Source organism: Quercus lobata, chromosome 6 (genome assembly GCF_001633185.2).
Source record: "Quercus lobata isolate SW786 chromosome 6, ValleyOak3.0 Primary Assembly, whole genome shotgun sequence".
NCBI lineage: Eukaryota > Viridiplantae > Streptophyta > Magnoliopsida > Fagales > Fagaceae > Quercus > Quercus lobata.
In genome coordinates this window covers 6,799,242-6,822,989 of record NC_044909.1, presented here as the reverse complement: position 1 = coordinate 6,822,989, position 23,748 = coordinate 6,799,242, and the positions used below count along the sequence as shown (strand labels likewise).

General features: G+C 34.5%; 1 pseudogene; it reads left to right on the top strand.

Annotated features, from left to right (window-relative positions):
* The first annotated feature begins 1,725 nt into the window (after window positions 1-1,725).
* LOC115949735 overlaps window positions 1,726-23,748 on the top strand; it is a 27,451-nt pseudogene continuing 5,428 nt past the window's right edge.

The following is a 23,748-nucleotide window of genomic DNA, read 5'->3' as shown; positions in this document are numbered from 1 at the left end:
AGGTTTCATTTAGTTTAATTGGAGAAATTGACCGAGTGAAAAGATAGACTGTAACATGTAAAAGAAACATTTTATGGAAATTTTATAAAGGCGCAATGTGCATACCTAGCTAGAACTCAAAACAAAGAGGACCAGCGCAGTAATTGCATTTAGGAATAACAGCTTTCGATGGCTGACCACTTGACATAGGCCAAAGGGGTTTAGCCCCACCATTCCTACAATACCTGATATTTTGAAACAAACAAAAATTACCCATCTTTGTATAATAAAGAGGGAGAAGGCTATAAGTGGATTCAAACAAAAAGCAACAAGGACTAATGACCAATGATGACTTTACCATATATAAAGATTATTTTAAGGGCCGTAAAAGGTTGCGCAAGTGTAAAGCAAAATTGTGTTCATGCAAATTGTGATCGAAGACAAAATTTGCCCTAGTTCATCTTTCTCTTGAAGAAGCTGCTGTGTTTGTACATCTTAGGGTTTTGTGACCAAGGAGTTTCGTGATATTCATTGTGTGATGAACTGGAGAACTTTGCAGCCAACATCTTTCTCAAGTTGGTGATCAAGTTGCCTATTGGGATCTGCGCATCTATTGGTTAGTCATGTACTTGGAGTCATGCATTGAAAATGAGAGATTGTCACTACAGAACAAGTCCAATTAAGTATTGGGGTAACGGTTCAACTGTAGGTTAGTATAAGGTACTGGGATTCCTTTACTTGTAACTACTTGTTTTGATAATAGTGGATTCTCGGGAGTGGTGACCTTAAAATCACCCGGTGGGGTTTTTTCCGTGTAGGTTTTCCCCATTCGTAAACAAATAACCGTGTCAATTTAATTTCCGCTGCACTTTAGCTTATTGGTGATTTGTTTGTGCTACCACACGCCTTGCATGTTAATTAACTTAATTAATTCACTGTGTGGCATCCTGGTCACTTGTCCCTCCGTGATCATACAGGAGTTTTACTCCAATATGCACGGAATTGATACTTCAGTACCTCATTTCTTCTCTCGCGTTCGAGGTACGCACATCATAGTTACTCCGGAGATTGTTTCCAAGGTACTACATGTCCCTAAGGTAGCGCATCTTGACTATCTTGGCTATAAGCATCTGAGGACAGTGTCCAAAGACGAACTCTCGTCTCACTTTTATGAGACACCTTCTTCTTGGGGTGATTGTCAAAACACCCCTTGCTTGGGCTTTACAAAAGATCCGAGGTTTCTTGACATGGTGATGACATTCGTTCTTCATCCTTTGTCTCACTATAACTCCATTACAGAGCCTCGTGCTCAATTTTTGTTGTCCCTATTAGAGGATATCTCTATCGACTTCCCTTCTCACTTTATTCTATCCCTCATAGATGTCTATAGGGATACGACGACCTGTGATAAGCTCATTGTTTCATTTGGCTATCACGTAGATACTTCGCCATTTTTCTGTCCCCTTTCCCATCTCTCCTCATTTTTCCGTGATGGGTGCCATAAACGCTACTATCATTCGACAGAGCAAGGCACAACTCAGATCGAGGTAGCCCCAGACAAATACAATAGCTCCTCCAGCTTCTATCGCTCCATCCACCTCCGCCCTTTCGTCATCTGCAGGTGGAGTGATGCTTGAGGCCATCATGGCACAGCTTGTACGCATGAATGCTCACTTTGACACTTTTAGTGATGAGTTGTGTTAGGTGAACACCCATGTCGATCGTATCGCACAACGACAGGGTGCCATGGGTGGTTTCACTGCTGATTCTTCTTCTTCTCCACCAGCGTCCAAGGATGAGAGTGACGATGGCTCCGGCAATGAGAATGATGGTGCTAGCTCACCTAGTGATGATGAGATGTCTACTTTATGTACTTGCCCTTTGTCACTCATGACAAAAAGAGGGAGTAGTTTTGAGATGAGAGTAGTCATACTCATAGGGGAAGGGTTAGTATAGGAGTTTTTGTGATAGGAGGAGTGTGTATATGAGGAATGTAGTAAGGATTCTTGTATCTTTTCTTTTCTTTCTATTTTAGATACATTATCTCTTGTACATTGGTCTTGTCACCACTTGACATACATTGTACTTATATTTGGTTTATATATATATTGATGTATGTTATTCACCTATCTTTCCATGTGTTGTTTCTTTTCTCTCTTTATACACATTGTTTATTTTTAGACCCCTTAAAAGACAATTGGATTAACCTAGTTAATTAGCCAAGTTATTTACTTAGTCCAAATTCCAAATCTAGGTTATCACAATCAAACAAACATATCATACATAGCAGCGGAAATATAAATAACACAATGATATGATGACCTAGGAAACCACACCGGTAAAAACCTGGGGAGGATTTAACCTAACTATCCTCAAGATAAACCTGAATCCACTATGAAAGAATCGAAGTTTTACAATAGGACTTAGACCACTAACATCCTATTGCTACCCACCAGAAGAAACTTACTGACACGACCACGTGTAACCTCCGAGACCACGGACTCCTTCTTTCTTGGATTCTCCAGCAAGTACAAGCACACCCGCTTGTGTTTCTTTAAACTTTTAAGTGTAGCAACTGAATGATCATCAAGCTCTCAATAGAATCTCCTTCTTGATAATCCTAAGCATGTGTGAAGGCAACCACCTTTAGATCTCACAAGAGATTCACACACACAGCAAAATAGAGTTAACTCAAAAACGTGGCTAGAGTTTGCCTTTTATACTTAAGACAAAACATAAAACGTTCTAATAAGCTGGAAAAATCTGCAGAAAAAACATTATGCCCGAGATTCGATCGATTGAGCCAGGTCGAAAGTCACTAATACTTCTGCAACCACTCGATTCCAACTTTACATACAACGCACACACTTTGACCAAGTCTAAACAAGATTAAAAACTATTTTGATCATGGTTTGCCAACATTACACATTAGAGTTCTAAATACATTAACTCCTAAGTCTTTAGAACCTAACAAACTTCCCCTTTGGCAATCCGTGACAAAACACAACTTAAAAGCTCAAAGTTTACAAAGAAAAGCCCTTTACAAAAAAAATGCCCATTATAACAAATCCAATCCTAACTACTATCCATCAGTTGCAAATGTAGACAGCAGCTCAATTGAATCAACTTGTATATTTCCTGAAATACTAAACAAAATGTATAAACGCATGTGTGGAAAATACAAGTAAACAAAATAAATTCTTGATATCACTCAACACAAAATAAAGACATATATCAATGAATAACTCATAAATATAAATCAATAAGCAGTGAAACAAGAAACATATAAAACAATAAATGTATCTCCCCCTAAGCATGAATAGCCCAACAAAAATACATCAAGAGCTAAAAAAGGTAAATACAAAGTGAACCACCTAGATACAATCTAATCTCCACAAGCTCCAACAAACAAAGATCTCTCCCCCTGAGAACAAAAACCTCTACAAGTGTCCCAAATGTACTAAATGTACTCCCCCTTTTTGTGACAGAATGCCGAAGGGCAATCAAAATCCATCATCAAAAGGAGGTGGCGGTGAGGATCGTCGAAACTGTGCCAACTTTGCTCGCAAGGCACGGATCTCATTGAGCACGTCCACCAGAATCTGTCCATGAGCTGCATGAACGGTCAAGACATGATCCAACGTATGTCGAATGTCTGAATCATCTAAAGTAGTCGATGGTGGAACATCAGCATCAGCATCAGCAGTAGCAGCACCAGACGCCTCAGCCGTAGTAGCACCTGTAGAAGAGGGAGAAGGGGGTACAGCACCAGAAGACTCACCTCTAGGACGTGTAGAGCCAACTCTCAAAGTGAGCAGCCCTCTGCCTAAGGAAGGTGGAACCTATAGGAGCTATAACATGTACGGGCTCACCAGCAGGGAAGTCAACTAAACCAAGAAACAACAAAATCCTATGAATGAAAATATGATGAATAAGAGCATAAGCGACGGCTAAACTCCTATGAACTTCGTTCAAAGAACGAAGAAACAGATGAGGAAAACTAATAGACGCACCAGAAACAAAGGCATACAAAAACACATATCGCTCAAGAGGGATGGTGTGCAGATGAGAAATAGGCCACAAAGAATGACACGCTATCCTAAAGAAAAGATAGGTAGTCTCAGTAAGCTCAGTGGATGTGATCCGAGGATCAGAACCCCACTGGATAGAAGACCCAGTGATGTATGACATAACGTCATCAAGGGTTGGAGACTCCTCATAAGGATAGATAGGCTCCCTAACGACTGGAACCCCAAGAGCTTCAGCCACTATCCTAGGGGTAATGGTGAACTCAACACCCCATATCTAACTCCGAATAAGGGTGTTGGAATCATAGAGATGGCAAGAGAGGTTCGAGAAGAACTCTCTAATTAGAGCGGTCGAAGGTGGATGATCTACCTCCAACAGAGACAACCAGCCTCTACTCTCAAAGTTTTCCCTAATGGCAGGATCAAGCTCATCTAACACAACAGAACGCTCAGCCCATATCTTTCTCTTAATGTTCAGCTTCTCAAAAACCTCTCTGCTTTTGTCATTCCGAAACAACTCACTCCTAGAGGGAGACTCAAAGGAAGTGGAGGGTATCCTATGGGCTCTAGTCTTCCTAGGTATGGTGTTAGGATAAGGACAAAGACACAAAGCAAAACCAAAAAAAAAAAAAAAAAAAAAAAAAAAAAAAAAAAAAAAAAACCAAGGGCAGACTATAAGTTAGCACAAAAAAATCATAGAATAAAAATCTATATGATGCATGAACAGTTAAATGTCATGATGCATGCTCTAATGCAGTGAATTTAAGTTCAATTTAAATTCAAATTCACAAATTTGGCTTGAGCATGGAGTTTCTAACAAAAACCCCAAAAATTTTAGAGAACCACTTGTTCAATTTAAAAAAAAAAATGATCAATTGATCATCACACATAATAGAATACAATTTATAATGATCAAATACATCAAGCCAACAAGCCAATTTTCTCAATTTTGACCTAATTGAACAAAATCTCCAATTTGGATACATACAAGCCCTAGAAATTTCAATTTCTCAAAATTCAACAAATTGATCAAATTAAACCATCAAGATCAAGTTCATAACATCCAAGAACAAAAACCCATTGATCAATTTCAAAAAATTTGGCTTGAATCATCAGAAATCTCAATTTTGCATAGGTCCGAAAATTTACCCATAAATCATGAATTAATGCATGAAACATGAAATAAAATGCAAAAGGAAGGATAAAAAGGACATATCAGCCTTGGGAAAGGAAAACCTTGCAAAAAGAACAGAGGAAAACGACAAAAAATTGATGGTACTTGATTCACGATTTTCGATTGATCGAAAATCAGTTTCGATTGATCGAAACAGACAGAGGCTTCCTTAAATTTTTAAAAACAATTTCGATTGATCGAAAAACAGTTTAGATTAATCGAAACAAACAGAGGCTCACTAAATTTTTGAAAAAACAAGTTTTTTGGAAAAAAAAAAAAAAACAAAACAAAACACATTTTAGAAAACACCTCAAAGCAGTGAAATTGATGAACAAAATGCATGAGTATGTGATGAATTGTTTTTCAAAAACAACAGTTTTAAACCCAGTTTTCCCAAAATTAAGATTTTCAAACATTCTCCATGAATTCTCAAGCATCAAATCGGTTTTGCATAAAAACTCAAAGTAGTTGCAAACTTGGTTGGTCAGACCAAACACACACAATAACATGTACAATGTTTAGTAAAGAGTAACTTGTGTAGTGTGTGCAACTAGCAAAAACTTGAGATACATGTGAGGTGATATGTGAATAGTAATCAACCACAAGGTCTACAAAATTCATCACATAGGATTTGAAAGAGACTATCACCTAAAGAATTACATCATATAGCTCCCACATCTCCTAGATCATAAGCTTGCAATCATCTAAGTTTCTTGATTTTGCCTCATATTGTACACACAAATTTTAATTGTTCAGAAATTTATTAAAAAGTCGTGATAATATACACATCAATTTTATTTATTTGATTTAGCTTTAAATCCAATAATGTACACACCAATTTTAACATTTAAACCAAGGCCACACCTTATGTTCTTTTTGTGCATGTGCTACACTTTCTTGAGCACAAAATCTTACGATATGCACTAAGGTGTTCATGATTGGTTAGTAAACAGTGGTGAGATGGTTATTTATGTCTTTCTCAAAAGGTTCAAGTCCAACAGTCAAAGACATGTGACTTCAAGATCAAGACAAAGTGATCAAAAACTATAAACATCTCCCACACAACATGCACTACAAAGCTCAAACTAGTAAAGTGCAATAAATAAGCTCATCCAAGCTAAACAAGGTACATAGACATGTTATGTAAAGATAAAGTGGCCAATCTTGATTTCAAATCCATGATGTGTAATACAAAACACATAAAAATCTTTTTGGTTTAAAAATTTTATGACCAAAACTAAAAAGCACACATTATGCTAAATGAACAATGCAAATGCAATGCATGATAGTGCTTAACTAAGCTATAGAGGATACACAAACAAGAAATATCAATTTCTTAATTAACCCATGAGTACATGTACAAACTAGTACATACTCATACCAAATTATAAATAGCTTAGCATTTATATAACACATACTATTTAAGTTTCTCTACAATGTCAAGCATGTTCTAAATCAAGAGAGATATCATAATTCATGTAATCCTCAAGAAAAATAAAACAAGACTCAAAATAAAATATTTTTGTCTTTTTGAAAATTTTGCAATGTTTTTTGGATTTTTTTTATTTAAAAAAAAAAAAACTTAAAAAACAAAACAACCAAAAATAAAAACAAAAACAAAACATGTCCATAAACAATTGAAAGAATTAAATTAGGGACAAGTAAACAACACTCAACTTAAAGAATCTTTTCTCACCCATATAGCACGAGTCTTTGGCTTTGTAGGTGAAAATCCATGTGAAGCAGAGTGTATTTGAGGGATTACACCAATCTTCTGAGAAAGACTGAAATCCTGCAAATTCCTTTCACAAGCCAACAAGCTCAAATTTTTCAAAAGAATATGAAACAATTTATATGGACTTATGGCAGGAGAAATATCATCACAAATCCTAGACTGAAACACAGAATGCTTAAATTTCAGTTTATGACAATTACGACGAATGTGACCGGAGACACCATAAAAGTGACAAACAAGAACAAATTTAGGAATATCAGTATTCCTAACAACAAATTTAATCTCAGATTTCGATTTTTGCCTCAACAAAGAACAATTTGGTCTAATATGACCAACAACACCACAAAGGTGACAGGTAGGCACAAAAACATATTTATTATGCTCTTTAACAGTAGGTTTAGACTTAGGTTTAGAAATTTCAGCGTCTACATCAGAACTTTTACCTTTGTCTAACCTAGCAAGATAAGCCTTTTCTTTATTATTCCTCTTAAAAGGAGGGATATAAACTTTCTCAATTTTAGGTTTAAGAGAAACAGAAACACTTATGTTATCAACAGCAGGCTTGGTACTCTTGTTCCAAGCTTTTCATCTTCTCATCTTGAGAGGAAATTTGATTTCTCAAAAATTCATTCTTTTTATTTGATTCATCTAATCTAACAATCAATTCATCTTTTTCAAGATTAGCCAATTTTAACTCTTCCTTGAATTTCTTAGCAATTTTCATAGATTTCAATAATTCTTTATGAAAAGTTTCACAGGCATCAATAAAATCAACAGAAGCATGAGCAGAAACATGACCAGAAAGACACTTCAAATTATTCATGACAATAGGGGTCAAGGATTAGTTGTTAGATCAAAAGATCTAAAACAAAAGAGCTACTCGCTCTGATACCACTTGTTTGTTTTTAGACCCCTTAAAACACAATTGGATTAATCTAGTTAATTAGCCAAGTTATTTACTTAGTCCAAATTCCAAATTCCAAATCTATCACAATCAAACAAACATATCATGCATAGCAGCGAAAATATAAATAACACAATGATATGATGACCCAGGAAACCACACCGGCAAAATCTGGGGAGGATTTAACCTAGCTATCCTCAAGGTAAACCTGAATCCACTATAAAAGAATCGAAGTTTTACAATAGGACTTACAACACTAACATCCTATTGCTACCCACCAGTAGAAACTTACTGACACGACCACATGCAAGCTCCGAGACCACGAACTCCTTCTTTCTTGAATTCTCCAGCAAGTACAAGCACACCTGCTTGTGTTTCTTTAAACTTTTTAGTGCAGCAGCTGAATGATCATTAAGCTTTCAATAGAATCTCCTTCTTGATAATCCTAAGCATGTGTGAAGGCAACCACCTCTAGATCTCACAAGAGATTCACACACATAGCAAAATAGAGCTAACTCAAAAACGTGGCTAGGGTTTGCCTTTTATACTTAGGGCAAAACATAAAACCCAACACGTTTTAATAAGCTAGGGCTGAGTTGGAAAAATCTGCAGAAAAAACATTTTGCCCGAGATTCGATCGATCGAGCTTGTTCTTCGATCAATCGAGCCAGGCCGAAAGTCACTAACAATTGTTTTAATCATGGTTTGCCAACATTACACATTAGAGTTCTAAATACATTAGTTCCTAAGTCTTTAGAACCTAACACACATGTTTCTTATTTCTTGTATACAATCTTATATTTCTGTTTCACACTAAGATGCCTTGATGAGTTTTGTTTAAAGTGTTTCAGAAATACAGGTTGTCAAAGTCTACTTGCCATAAACTCTTTTCTTACAAAGTTTTTCAAGAGTTTGTATTATGATAGATTTTATTGTATTCAACAAGTGAATATGAGTTGAGTGATTTATGACTTCTCTCATATGTTCATTTTTTTTGTTGTGGTTTTGTCATGGATTGCCAAAGAGGGAGATTGTTAGGACATATGAGATTTGATGTTAGGAACATATGTCAATATTTTATGTAATTAGCAAATCTTTTGACAAAACGTACTTTACTTGTGATTGGGTAGATCTAAGATATGTTTAATGCTTCAAGGAATAAGGTTTCAAGTTCAAGTGTTAAAGCCATGCAAGTCTATTCAAAAAACAAGTGAAGAAGTGCTAGATTTTAAAGCTCGACAGCTAGCATCTATCGAGGTTTAAAAAGCTGTGAAACCCGAAGCTCAACAGCTAGCTCGATAGATATCCTATCTGTCGAGGTTTATGAAATTCAGTTTTTCAAAGCTGATTTCACTCCAATTCGTGAGTATGTGTTTACGTTTTCTTCTCTCACAACCCTAAATATATATAAAGATTATTTTAAGGGCCATAAAAGGCTACGCAAGTGTGAAGCAAAGTTGTATTCATGCAAATTGTGACCAAAAACCGAATTTGCCCTAGTTCATCTTTCTCTTGAAGAAGCTGCTGTGTTTGTACACCTTAGAGTTTTGTGACCAATGAGTTTCGTGACCTTCATCGTGTGATGAATTGAAGAATTTGCAGCCAACATCTTTCTCAAGTTGGTGATCAAGTCGCATACTGGGATCTACACATCTATTGATTAGTCACGTACTGGGAGCCGTGCATTGAAAAGGAGAAATTGTCAATACAGAACAAGTCCAATTAGGTATTGGGGTAAGCGTTCAACTGTAGGTTGATATAAGGTATTGGGATTCCTTTACTTGTTAACGCTTGTTTTGATAATAATGGATTCTCAGAAGTGATGACCTTAAAATCACTCGGTGGGGGTTTTTGCCGTGTAGGTTTTCCCCATTCATAAACAAATCACCGTGTCAATTTAATTTCTACTGCACTTTAGTTTATTGGTGATTTTTTGTGCTACCACGCGCCTTGTATGTTAATTAACTTAATTAATTCACTTGGCTAAATTAATTGGTTAATTTATCACAAGCGGTCAATATATTCTTGGCCTATCAAGGAGTAAATACAATCTTACCACAAAGCCAGTAGCAAAATCTTCCTTTAAATACTCCAACTCTCCATGATTGTAACACTCAAAAACTCCATGAGAAATCCACCAATTTATCTTCCTTGGTATAACTTGAACAAAGAAAAATGTCTCCTTTTCCTTTTTCACTCTCTCACATGTATGACAATGTTTCTTCAGAGCTCCACAACCAAATCCTTGGGCCCTTAAAGGATTTGTTTGATCTTCCAACATAAACCAAAACGCAAGACCACAATCCTACTGAATATTTGGGCCAAAAACCTTATAAAGTTGTGGTTTACAACTATGTTTTATGTTGGCTTTATTCCATGACAAGAAGTGTTGTAATTGCTTTAATTTTGTTCCTTGTATTTTGTGGGATTTTATTGTATTAGGTTTAGTATTAAGTTGGTGAAGACTCAAGCTTAAATGAAGATCAAGGCATTTCGTGACTAGCTCGCGAGAAGTTCGCGATAAGGGTTCTCGCGAAAAGGGCATGTTAGAAGCACATGATTGGAAGATAAAGAGTCATGCCAGGCTGTCAATTTTGCAAGTATTTCGTGGGTAAGGCCTTCCCGCAAGATACCCACGAGACTATCTGCCTGGAGGATTTTTTAGTGTGACTTTTTTACCCTTCACGCATACTATATATACCCTCATTATCCATAAATGTAGAAGGGGCCATTCAGAGAGAAAAACCCTAGATAAGTTTTCTACAGCACACACACCTATCTTTTTGAGAGAGAGCTACTCATCCTTAGTGAGAAATCATTGTAGCCTCTTCTCCTTCCCTCTCCCATTGACATACCTTGAGAGAAGATTTGTACCCAAACACAAAACACACATTTTTAGAGTGTAGAGAGTGTTTTGGAGCTTGGGAAGTTTTGGGGATTTGCCAAAAGAAGTCGGTGAGGCTTGGCTGATGCAATCGAGCATATTGCAGGATCCAGAAAGTTAGACAAGACACGGTTCCGAGAAGCCTTATTGGAATAGTAGCTTGGAGGGCTTAGGTACATTAGGTAGATTAGGCTTGGAGGGTCTCTTACTATTCGTGTATCCCAACTTATTGTCTAGTGAATCAATTTACCACTTAGAGGGTGGCGAAGAGGTTTTTCACCGAGTTCTTCAGTTTCCTCTTCGATAACACATCGCCGTGTTATCTTGTGTTTGCATCTCTCTTCCCTTATTCTTGTGTCTTACTTTTATTGCTTATTGTTCATGTTTATGCACTAGAGTAGTACCGGTTGATTGCACTTCATTTACTCTTATTTCCGCACTTAGATAAGTTAAAGTAAAAGCAACTAAGCTGTAATTTTAATTAGGGGTCTAAACAAGCTCTTGTGTTTTAAACACATTTTCGAGCTTTTAGGCCTCAATTTTGCTCTCTACGAAAGGCTTTGCATAGTTAATGCAACAAGTTAGGAAGAAACTCAAAAGTTCAAACGTACACCTCACATGGAAGACACCATTTCCCGTCTTCCTTTGCACAAATATAGGGAAGTGGATGACAAAGAGACTAAACTAGGTCTTCCAGTACACATTGACAAGTCCTTCACAACTATATTCATCGAAATCATGTCCCTAGATTGGAGATACAAACAAAGGATGGACAGTGGATTGGTTTCAAGTCCTCCCCTTCATCCTTTTTGTTCCTCACAAGTGATGCGTTCATGGTGAGTATCTATCTTTGATGGAATGCATATCTAAGAAATTCTAGAAAAAATAAATTCATATCCAAGAAAAACAATTGTATAGCCATTAGTAACTCCAGAATTCTTTTCTCGGGGTCAGTAAGAAACATAAATTATACAAAATCTAAAATAAAAGTTCTCTTTTTTTTTTTTCTTTTTTGTGGAGAATCAAAACAAAAGAGAACTTGAATATATTTACATCATAAAAAAATGTAAAAAAAATGCAAATAAATAAAATGTTTCAATTTCCTTTTTAAAATTTTGAAACCATTGCAAGATAGCTTCATTATCAATCTTATAAGCAACATCTTTTTCAAATTTATTAAGATCTAAATGGACTTTTTTGAAGCTTAAGATAAACAAATCTACTTTTGTTGTTGGACTTACTTTTTTTTTTTTTCTAGATTTTATTTTAAATTGATTTTTGTTGTTATATATATATATATATATATATATATATATATTTAAAAGGGCCAATGTATTGTTAAGAGTATCATATTCAAGTTTATTTAAATTCAACTTTAAAAAATGCTAAGCTTAAGGACATAGTGAACTCAACCTTAATCTTGGGGAAACCATTCCTGAACCCAAGATTGTGAGAAAGGTGCTCAAATCTCTACTCAAGAAATTTCATGCCAAGATCACCGCGATTAAGGAATCAAAGGATATTGATAAAATTCCTTTGACAGAGTTGGTTGGCAATCTGCAAACCTATGAGTTGGGTTTGACAAGGATCGGGGAATCAAGCAAGAGCAAAAGCATGGATTTGAAGGCCAAGAGCAGTGACACTGATGATACTTCAAACGATGAAGATTTTAAAATGAAATCCTATATCACGAGGCAGTTCAAGAAGTTTATGAAGAATGCCAACGCGAAAGGATTTGACACGGACCGAAAGCAATCCAGTTCTTTGCAGGTTAAAAGCCAAGACAAAGGGAAGAAGGATGCTAGGGATGGCGGTCAGTACACTGTTCCCTCAGGACAAAAATGCTTTCGGTGTCAGGGTTTTGATCATATGAAACAAGAGTGCCCTACGTATCTCAAAACTATTCGGAAGAGTAAGGCACTTACTGCTACGTTGAGCAACACTGAGCCTGAGGATGATTCTAATAATAAGGATGATGGAATCCTAAATGCCTTCACTGCCACGATAAATCCTACTGAAGGGATTGTTGAAGATGTGGGTGAAGAAGAGAAATTGGTGGAGTCTAAGTTTGAAAAGATGAATGAGCAAGATGACATCCACACAGCCTATGCAAAGTTATACAAGGTCTCGAAAAAGAATGAGAATTTGTATAGGTTGGCCACCAAGAAGCTTAGCGAAGTGGAGCTTGAACGAGAAGAAATCTCCACAAAGTTTGATGAAGCAAATTAGACCATTAAAGCACTGAGATTTGAGAATAATTTCTTGGTTGAGAAGACCAAGAAGCTTGAGGCAGAACTGTTTCAAGTCAGGGCCCAGTTGGAAAGGACTTCAAGTGCAAAGCTTGATGAGATGCTCAGTCTTCAGAAATCTGCTTCCGATCAAATTGGGTTAGGGTATGATTTCTCTTCTTCTAGTATTGCTTTTGCTAGTACTACTGTTTTTGTTATTCCTGCTAATAATATTGAAACTGAGAACAATGATGTTAAAAATGAATTAACTAGTGAGAACATAAACAAGGGTAAATCTATCTTGGGAGCACCCCCCCCCAGCTTAATAAGAAAGAGATTAAGAACCCTAGGGCTAAGAAGGGAAATACTCAAAAGCCCAAACAGAAAAAGCAGCATCTCTATCATCACTATGGCGTAGCTGGACATACTCAACCTAATTGCTATAAGTGGTTAGCCACTCAACAGGGCAATAGAATCAATTTCCATCCTCTTTTGCTCCTTTTAGAGATCTTCTTAAAGCCCTTATGTTCCTTTCGAACTTGAACGGTTTCAACTCTTCCCCCTCCCCGTCGGATCAAGGGTTTGCTAAACGGAAAAGTTCTTCCAAAGTGTGGAAGGAAAAAGGCTCCAAGTAATTCTATCACTTTTTCTCTCTCTCCCCCTTCTTGTTTTTGTTTTTGTTTTTGCATTACTTATGTGTTTTGCTTTCATGTTTTGAGTCAGTATAGTTTTATGCATTGCTTTGTTTAACATGTTTTTGTTTATTTACTTTTTAATTTTGCTTTATTTTTTTTTCATATAAAATAAAAAAAAATGAAAAATCAGAAAAATACAAAAAACAGTGTGTGTTTGTGTACATTGGTACTTGTGTACCTTAGATGGCCATTGAAACAAAGTTTTCTAAACTTTGTATCATTTGTAGATTAGATGAGTATCTCTATGCTCAACTAAGCAAGTGAGTTTTGTGGCTCGTGTTTGTGATGAGTAAGGTTAAGTAATCACTTGTGCTTAACACTCGTATCACTCTTTTTGATGGGAAGGACTAGAAAATCCTAAGAAAAAGACATAAATGACCATCTCACTACTGTTACCCGCCAATCATGAAATGACATTTGTATGTTTCGGCATAGTAAAAGTGGAATGTCAAATGCTTAACATCATTGGGTATTTCTTTTCTATCTCTTATATGCCCATGCATGATTTGCTTAAAAGAAAAATATGCAAAGAACAACAAAAAGCAAAAAGAATCAAAATGCTTTATACATAATTGCAAGCATGTATTTTAGGAGATGTGGGAGTTATAGGATGTACCTCGAAGGTGATAGTCCCCATCAAATAGTTATGATTGTGTGTGAGTTAAAGTGATTTTCTCATATCTCAAATCGTCATAACATGAAGACACTTATGCAATCTTGCGATGTTTTTCACACACAACACGCAAAATTCTTTGCTACTTTTGATACATGTGTAGGTACAATATGATTTGGCCATCACAATGAATACATGTGTTAATGTATGCTCACTAAACTATCTTAACTTGTTTTTGAAATATAAAATTGGTTAGACTTGTTAGTGTGTGTGTGTGTTTTGGATCTATGTGCTTAATATTTTTCTTGTTGAGAGATGTTTTTGAGAGCTTAAAATGCTATTTGGATCTTTGGTTGTGTAGCATGCTCGATTGCATTCATGTCTGTGTTTTTCTCTTCTTGAAAAATTGTTTTTAAGCAATCTCGATAGCTTCTCGATACCTCTTGACAGCTAGGCTATCTATCGAGACCCTTCAGCTGCTTTTTATCGCATTCTCAATAGCTCTCAATAGCTACTTCGATCCATCAAGAAACCTTCTGGATGCTCGATAGCTACCAAGATCCATCGAGCCCCTTTTGCTGTGGACACCTCTCGACAAATCTTCATTAGCTATCTCGATAGCTATTTCTCGCTTTTTAATTCTCAATAGCTCCCAATAGCTCTCGATCCATCAAGAATTATGAAATTCTATTTAAAGGGTCAACGCGATCTCAAATTCACTTTTCTTGATCTCTCTCAATCCTTTCAGTCTCTTCACCTCCCAAAACCTCTCTCTCTCACTCCAAACCTCCAACCCAAGTGTTCTTTGGCCTTTGTGTGCTTTTTCTACTTCTAATATGTCTCTTTTTCACTCATTCATCATGCATTACACGTTTTTTACCTAACTTTTTGGGTTTTTTGTTGAAAAATTGGGGTTTTTCAAAATTGTTGAGTTTTTCACAAAATTTTTGGGTTGGTTTTTGTGAAAATGTTTTAAAATCATCATGCATTACATCTCATTTGCATTATAACAATGTTGTCAAAGTCTTCTTGCCATAAACTCTCTTCTTGCAAAGTTTTTCAAGAGTTTGTGTTAGGATAGATTTTATTGTATTCAACAAGTGCGAATGAGTTGAGTGATTTATGACTTCTCTCATATGTTCATTTGTCTGTTGTGATTTTGTCACGGATTGCCAAAAAGGGAGATTGTTAGGACATATGTGAATCATGTTAGGAACATATGTTAATATTTTATGTAATTGACTAATCTTTTGACAAAACGCACTTTACTTGTAATTGGGTAGATCTAGAATGTGTTTAATACTTCAAAAAACAAGATTTCAAGTTTAAGTGTTAAAACCATGCAAATCTATCCAACAAACAAGTGAAAAAGTGTTGGATTTTAAAACTCGACAGCTAGCATCTATCGAAGTTTAAAAAGCTACTGAAGCCCGAAGCTCGACAGCTAGCTCGATAAATACCCTATCTGTCGAGGTTTATGAAATTCAATTTTTCAGAGCTGATTTTCATCCAATCCGTGTGTATATGTTTGGGCTTACTTTTCTCAAAACCCTAAACATATATAAGGATTATTTTAAGGGCTATCAAAGGTTGCACAAGTATGAAGCAAAGTTTTATTCATGCAAATTGTGACTAGAGATAGAATTTGCCCTAGTTCATCTTTCTCTTCAAAAAGCTGCTGTGTTTGTACACCTTAGAGTTTTGTAACCAAGAAGCTTCGTGATCTTCATCGTGTGATGAACTGAAGAACTGAAGAACTTTGCAGCCAACATCTTTCTCAAGTTGGTGATTAAGTCGCGTACTGAGATCCGTGCATTTATTGGTTAGTCATATACTAGGAGCCGTACATTGAAGAGGAGAGATTGTCACTATAGAATAAGTCCAATTGGGTATTGGGATAAGAGTTCAATTGTAGTTTGGTATAAGGTACTATGATTCTTTTACTTGTAACTGCTTGTTTTGATAATAGTAGATTCTCGAGAGTAGTGACCTTAAAATCATCCGATGGGGTTTTTGCTGTATAGGTTTTCCCCATTCATAAACAAATCACCTTGTCAATTTAATTTCTGATGCATTTAGATTAATTGGTGATTTTTTTGTGCTACCACGCGTATTGAATGCAAATTGAATTAATTAATTAACTTGGCTAATTAATTTGTTAATTCATCATAAGGGGGTCAATATATTCTTAACCTATCAGAGGGGAAGAAGAGTAGAGTTGGTTGTAAATTAGCCTAATTTTTGGACAACTCTACTATATTCCCCTTCACTCCCCCTTAATCCAAACAAGCACTAAAAGATGCCTTTGGAAAGTCTAAGGTGTTTTTTCTTGGATTGTTATAATTTGGGTTAATTTTTGGTAAGTAGATTTGCTATACATTGGCTTAGTGGGCCTATTATGATTTTTTTCTCGTGGTTCTCACACTATTTGGGCCTCTCACATTTCTTTGACCATAAGTATTTCCATTCCGGTCTTTTTTGCCTTATTTTTTTGTACGTTAATTTTCTTTAGAGTTTGTAAAGGAGATTTTTAATTGTTGTTCTCATTCGTTTAATCATGGGTAAGTTTTTGATATTCCCAATTTGGTTGAATATTGATTAAGTGTATATTGTGTGAATGTGTGATGAGTCCCAAATTGAGCATATAGTGGGTTGATATGGACTTAGCGTACGTTTGCCTAATAATTATTTTGCATTTTGCGTTTTTGGCTGGGTCCCACAGCACTGTTCACGACCCAGCCAAGCTTGTGAAAAACGCACATAAGCAGTAAATCTGGGTCCTTCAGCACTATTCATAGTTTAAAAAGTATTTTGTTACAGTGTTTTCAGTAATAAGTTTTCAGTTTTCAACAAAATAAGCAGTATCCAAACAGACTCTTATTGTGACTAGACTCTTTTTGGGATATAGATATAGCGTAAATGTGGTGGCACTTTTCTTTGGGTTGTTACAAATGGTATTAGAGCTAGATCAATAATCTCGTGTGGGCTAGGATACACTACCCTTACAAAGTGGGTCTTAACAAGGATATTAGGGATTTAAGTGGTGGAGACTGTGATGTCCTCAATTTAATTGAATATTAATTAAGTGTACGTTGTGTAGGTGTGTAATAAGTCTCACATCGAGCATATACTAAATTGATCTAAATTTTATTAACAATTGTAAGGAGTCTCATTGTAACTAAATTAGCCCTTTTGGCAAATATAGTCTCCCTTGGGTCATTTGAAAGCTAGTTAGGCTAGTTAATAGTTAATGCCGATGAGGTAATTCTTGCCTTTTGGTGCTCAATGATATGCACCCAAGGTGGGAATCCATAGATGTACACGTCATCCCTTGTTGTGGTGAGGTGGTGAGGAGAGAAGAGGCGAGGAAGTAGTAGGTAAAAAAGGTCAAAAGAAAAAAAATATATAACTATTGGTGTAGTAAATTTTAATTTAAAAATGTTTTAGTAAATGCTATGACATGCATGACACACGATTTCATTTTCATTAAGAAAAACTAGTGGAATGATAATTTAAGAATTAATTTGGGAGAAGGTATTTGGTATCAAATGATATCACGTTAGCAGTATCAAAATCTAATAAGTGAGAAATATGCATACAAAAAATAACTATCCCACTAACAAATGAAAGACATGTATTAGTGGATAATTATTTTTACACACGTCTCTTGTTTATTGAATTTTGATACAGATGACGAGATATCATTTGATACAAAATACTTTTTCTTGATTTGGGCATTTCTCATGCTTCGTGGATTTTAATTTTATATTAGAAATATACTCTTATGAGCAGTTTTATCAGCATATATCAATGTATGGGTAGAAGATCTACTGTCTGAGCTAGATGTTGTACTCCAAACCAATTTAGCTCATCTTTATTGTTAAGTCTTTCTTACCGGTTCCTCAAAAATATGTGTGTGTGTGTATATATATATATACACTCTTCTAGGGACATACAATTTGCCTCAACTTGCACATTTGTCAATTTGTGGTTGGATTTCATCATTTACACATGGGACCGTTACTTGGTGAAGAGAAATTCAATCAATACTTGACATATGCACAAATTATGGTAGTGTGTGGTAAACATATGTCCATAGACCCTTTTTTTTTTTTTTTTTTTAATTTCAATCTTCCTTTGCTACAGCTAAAAATAAAAATAAAAATAAAATCTCCCTTTTGCTAGTCTAAACTTCATCAAGCGGCACTGTGGATTTTTTTTATTAACCAAAAAATTTCACAAATTCGAGATAAGAATCATGATACATAAATGATAAATATGAAGGATTTTATAACAATTGGTTTAGTAAATTTTAATTTAAAAATATTTTATTAAAATGCTATGAGATGCATGACACATGATTTCGTTTTCATTTAAAAACTAGTGGAATGGTAACATAAGTGTTGATTTGAGCTTTTCTCATAGTTCAAGGATTTTAATATTAAATTAGAAATATAAGGTTAGTTTGATTTTGACCCAAAGTTCTTTTTTTTTTTTTTTTCTCCATCATTTGAACAACTCTTCTAAGGACACACAATTTACCACAACTTGCATATTTGTCAATTTGTGGTTGGATTACATCATTTACACATGGGGTCATTACTTGTACTTGGTGAAGAGCAATCCAATCAATACTTGACACATGCACAAATTATGGTAATATGTGTGGTAAAGTGTACGTGTGTCCATAGACTTTTTGTTATTTCAATCTTTCTGTAAGAGTCATATATGTATTGGAATATCCAAGACAAAATGCACTTTTCTTATGTTTGAGTCTTAAGTTCTAGTGTGTTCAATAAAATCATGAAGTGGTTTAACAGGTGTTATTATTGAAGACACAAGACTGCTCGAGAAACATTGAATCTGCAAATCTCGATAACTTCTAGAAACCTGTCGATCTATCAAGAATTAATAAAACTCAATACCTCTTGATCTATTAATCTACAAGATTTTTTTTTTTTTTTTAGCCAACAACGTTTTATTCTAAGTGGTTTATTTTGTGTGGATTAAGATCAAGTCCAATTGGGGATTGAAGCTGAAAATGGTAAAGCTTATTAGATTCTACTATAGGTAGGTACTTTGGGATAGGCCAGTGGGAGTAAGATTCCTTGTATTTGTAACTAATTGTTCTTAAATAGTGGATTCTTCTGGAGTGGTAATCTAAAATTCACCTGATGTGGTTTTATCTGCAAATGGTTTCCCCATCATGATCAAATTGTCGTGTCAAATTTATTTTCACAGCACTTTATTTAGTTTGGTGATTTGATTATGACTCCATTTGATTTGCATGTGATTTTACTAATTAATCAACTAAGATAATTAAATTAATTAACTGGAGTTAATCTATAACCCAATACTTTCCTTTGTGCAAGTCAAACCTTCATTGAGAGGTACTGTTGGCTTTTTTTTTTTTTTTATTCACCAATAAAACTCCAATATTTGAGGTAAGAATTATGACACATTAACGTTAAATATGAAGAATTTTATAACAACTTTTTTAGTCAATTTTAATTTTAAATGTTTTATTAAATGCTATGACATGCATAACACATGCTTTCTGTTCATAGATTTTAATTTTAAACTAGTCGCGGACCCCACACGTTGCGCATGATAGAGTAGTCTCACTAATATATATATATATATATATATATATATATATATTTCAATTTGGAATAATTTAATAAATATTAATGTAATTCATAATCATATTTTCCTTTATTATAGTGACAATCACAAATGTAATACATATAATTTTTGTTGTACCAAAATCAAAATAATAAAATTTTTCTCAAGAATTAAAAAAGTAAGTTAGAGAAAATATTAATATTTTAGTAAAAGTTATTTATAATATTTTGTGTATCATCAAAAAGTATATAAAATTTGGAAATTATTTTTTTTAGTTTTAAACAAACTTTCTCGAACCTAATTTTTTCTACCATACAATAAAAAAAAACACCAAGAAATGTAGCTAAAAAAATTAATAAAACTCATCAAAACTAAAATTTAAAATAAAATAAAATAAAAAAGATAGGAAAAAAAATAAAAGATTGTAACCATTTTTCCTTTAAAAAAACAAAAGAGTACAATTCCAAAGAGGAAAAAAGTAGAGAAATTTTTCTAAAAAAAGAAGAAGTATTGTGTTAATACTGTCATAATCTAATCTAACTTCTAATCCAATATGTGAAAAATAAATAGAAAAATAAATCATTTTAAACACAAAATATTCGTAAACACTTAAAACAATTACTAAAGCATCTAAGAACATCATATAAAAAATACATAACAATTTACTACTAATTTGTTAGACAAAATATTTTTAAATAGTGAAAGAAAATTGTACAAAGACCATTGTTTTCAACTGAACTAACTGTTCTTCATCAGCTTGTTCAAACTATTGTGTAGTTTTCCAAATAAGCTAGACCTAACAACAACACAAAATATAAAATATTATAATATGATTTTTTTTCCAAATTAGATCAACAATAAACACCATTTATTAAAAGTATTTTTAGTGTTGTAAATAAAAGGATAAAAAAAATATTTGCATCAAAGAACACATATGAATTAGTCAATAATAGAACAATGAGGGTACAAACTTGTAGTTGGAGATCCTCCTATGGGCAACTATCATGTTGTATCTTTTCTACCATCAATGATTTAAGTAAGACCTGTGAATACATTTTTTATAAATAATTTTTTAAAAAAAATTTCATTGATTTCGTTTTTCAGTTATAAACAATCAAAAGTAAAATTCTAAAAAAACATGATTATTCATCAATCTAAGGTAGAAATGCAAGAAAAATAATAATAATAAAATCCAAAAAAAAATGAAAAAAAAAATTTGAGAGAGAGAGAGATAACTTTTTCTTTTTTTTTTTCTTTTTTTTTTTTGTATAGGAAAAATAAGCATAGAATGGAAGAGAGTGGCAAATTTATAGTAACAGGATGAGAAAAAGAAGAGCCAAAATAAAAGCAGATAAAAGGGAAAAATAATATTGAAATTTAAAACCGTCCAAGAGGAATATATGTAGACAACACTTTTGTTTTGATTTTCCATTGCTTTGTATCAAAATTAAAGTAGATGAATATGTAAAGTCAAAACCGCGTAAAATGAATTTGTAAAGTCAATATATTTATATAGTTAATATTGTAAAAAATTTAAATTTAAAAAATAAATATAAAAAAGACTAAAGATGTGGCGGATGAGGTGGCTTAACAAGAGCGTAGCAACAATAAATGCTATGCTTCAGTTTTTAGATATATATAGATTAGAAATATATGGTCGGTATGATTTTGACCTAAAGTTCATACATGTTTTGTTACTTTTTACCATTATTTGAACAACTCTTCTAGGGACATATAATTTGCCACTGACTTGCACATTTGTCAATTTGTGGTTGGATTATATCATTTACACATGGGACCATTACTTGTACTTGATGATGAACAATCCAATCAATACTTGACACAAGCACGAATTATGGTAGTGTTTGTGGTAAAGTGTCTATCCAGAGTTCTATGTTTCCCTTAAGAAAAACAGATTATATCATTTATTGTGTAAAAAATATATATCTCTAACATTACTCTTTATTTAAATCAAAACCTGATCACTTTACAAGGTTTCATTTCTCAAAGCAAAAGTGTAAGAGAAACTCATGGCTTCCCCAGCACTTCCCAAGATTCCAATTATAGATCTTTCTAAGGAAGGGTTGAAGCCTGGTACAACTTCTTGGCTCTCTGCGTGCCAAAGTGTTTGCCATGCACTTGAAGAGTATGGTTGTTTTGTGGCAGTGTATGACAATGTTTCTTCAAAGCTACACAACCAAATCTTTGGGGCCTTAAAGGATTTGTTTGATCTCCCAACAGAAACCAAAACGTAGGACCCTAATCCTACTGAATATTTGGGCCAAAGGCCTCAATTTCCTCTCTATGAAAGGCTTGGCATAGTTAATGCAGCGAGTTAAGAAGAAACTCAGAAGTTCACACACCTCATGTGCACAATGGAAATCACCACTTCAGGTACTCTTACAAGACTTAGTTTATTCCATAGTAAAATGTTTTCAAAATACTCAGAAAAACATTTTCAGGTGTTTGGTGTAATGTGAAATGAAAACAATTTCCAATCTCACAATGCATTGTTGATTCCTTTTCTCTTGATACAGTTGATATTGCAAGTATGAATACTCACTGACGAAAAAGGCATAGAGCGACATACCAAAAAAACCCGTCGGTCTTACTTGTGGCCATTGACAGGTGACGACAGTAGGGAGTCTACAGCTCGAAGCTGACGAGGTTAACTTGGGAGGAGATGGAAAGCTGACGATACTAAGCTGAAGGGTATGCACAAGACTAACGGTTCTGACATAATCTTACTTGGTCTCCAAGAATACGTATAAAAGGAAATATCTTGTGCCCCACGCTTAGAAAGACTCCTACAAGGAAAGGGTTCCGCAAAATATGCTCATAAGGACTCCTGTAAGAAAAAAACTTCTAAACCAAGGAAAAGATGTCAACCCTCTATCATTATAAAAGCCCCAATACCCTCACTAACCAAGGTACGCATAATTTCCTCCAGCTCTGGCACTGTAGAGTGGTGAAAAGTTCTAACTTGACCTTCGGAGGGTATTTGGCCGGCACCACACCGGTGCTCTTCGTGAGGTCTTATCTTTTTGTATTGTATAGGTGTTGTTTCTAGCACATGAGGACCGTGTGAATTACTATTGATTTTTCGGCATCATCATCTCTCATAATATTTCTTGTTTAAAACCTTGCTTATTTATAAGTCGCCTAGCTAATATTACCTTTTTCACTTTTGTTTAGTAAAACAGCTCATTCATTTACAAAGCTAATGATGGAGTCAAACCAAATTGTGACAAGAATGGTTTTTGAAAATTATGGTGTGGAGAAGTACCATGACTCTCACATGGAAGACACCATTTACCGTCCTCGTTTGCACAAATATAGGGAAGTAGATGACAAAGAGACTAAACAAGGTCTTCCAGTACACACTGACAAGTCCTTCACAACTATACTTCATCAAAATCACGTCCTAGGATTGGAGATACAAACAAAGGATGGACAGTGGATTGGTTTTGATTCCTCCCCTTCATCCTTTTTGTTCCTCGCAGGTGATGCGTTCATGGTGAGTATCTATCTTCAATCTAAAGCATAGCCAAGAAATTCGGCAAAAAAAATAAATTCATAGCCAAGAAAAAACAATTGCATAGCCAGTGGTAACTCTAGTATTCTTATCTAAGAGGGTTAAATAAGAAACATAAATTATACAAAATCTAAAATAAAAGAGAATTTTTTTTTTTTTTGGTGGAGAATCAAAACAAAAGAAAACTTCAATATATAAACATCACACAAAAAAAAAAATAAATAATAATTGCAAATAAATAAAATTTTACAATTGTCTTTTTCATATTTGAAATCATTGCAAGATGGTTTTATTATCAATTTTATGAGCTACATCTTTTTCAAATTTGTTAAGATCTAATAGGATTTT